Genomic DNA, 1,080 nt, shown 5'->3' with positions numbered 1-1,080 from the left:
ACGAGTTATATCGATAACAAGCTCAAACCTCTTAAATTTTTTATAATATTATTAATTAAAATTCACTAATTTAAATTTGTTTTCATTTTTAATATAAGCATTAGAAATAAATAAAATTTTTATAACTTGATGTAGTGTAACAAAATATATAAAATATTAATTAATTTTTAAAAATTTTTGAAAAAATAGTTTCTTTCTAATAAAGTGTTATTAGAAAATTAATATTATAAAAGTTAATTTCAACCAATACAATATAATAGGTTATTAAATATATTTAATACAAAAAACATGAATATAAACTTTTGTTGAGTTTAAATTTTAAATAATTTTTAATTAAATTTCAAATATTTTTATTTTAAATAGTTAGAATATTTTAACATTATCTTTTTCGTATATTTTTAATTGAGTCTTTGATTTTTTAAATTATAAACTTTATTTATAATTAAAGGTAATGTTTCAACACCATCAATTAGCCACACATACCAAAATACCGCTATAAGCAATACAATGAAACTATATCTAAGAAATATAACTAAATTTTATTTATATCTATAGTCACATTTCATAAATAATATAATCAAATTATATTTATGTTTATAATTAAAATATGAATAAAAATACAAAAAATTATCATGATGGTTAATTTTGTTCGTTCATAATTTTTTTTATTATTTTTGTTGTGAAAAATTTAATTATTTTAATAGTTAATTATTTTTTAAAAAAGATGAATGAATAAAACAAAAAAATTTATTAAGAGTAATTTATTTAGATATAATTAAAAAATATAATTATATATGGTAAAAAATTAATATTATTAGAAAATAAAATTAAAATTTATTTTGAAATTAAAAATAAAATTAAAAATCATGCCTTTTTTTGCTTTTTTCTAAAATTTATCTACGAATAATTCTATAAATATTTTATGATGAATAAAAATATTAAACTTGTACTGAAATTTATTTTAGTAAAATTCATTTTTATTCTGTTAAACGTTAAATAAACTATTGAAAGCAATTTTGTTCCCTCCATTAGAAGAGAATGATAAACTTTCATATTTTTATTATGTTATGACAATAATTT

This window comes from Arachis duranensis, chromosome 7 (genome assembly GCF_000817695.3).
Source record: "Arachis duranensis cultivar V14167 chromosome 7, aradu.V14167.gnm2.J7QH, whole genome shotgun sequence".
In the NCBI taxonomy this organism is placed as follows: Eukaryota; Viridiplantae; Streptophyta; class Magnoliopsida; order Fabales; family Fabaceae; genus Arachis; species Arachis duranensis.
This window is presented reverse-complemented; position numbering follows the sequence as displayed.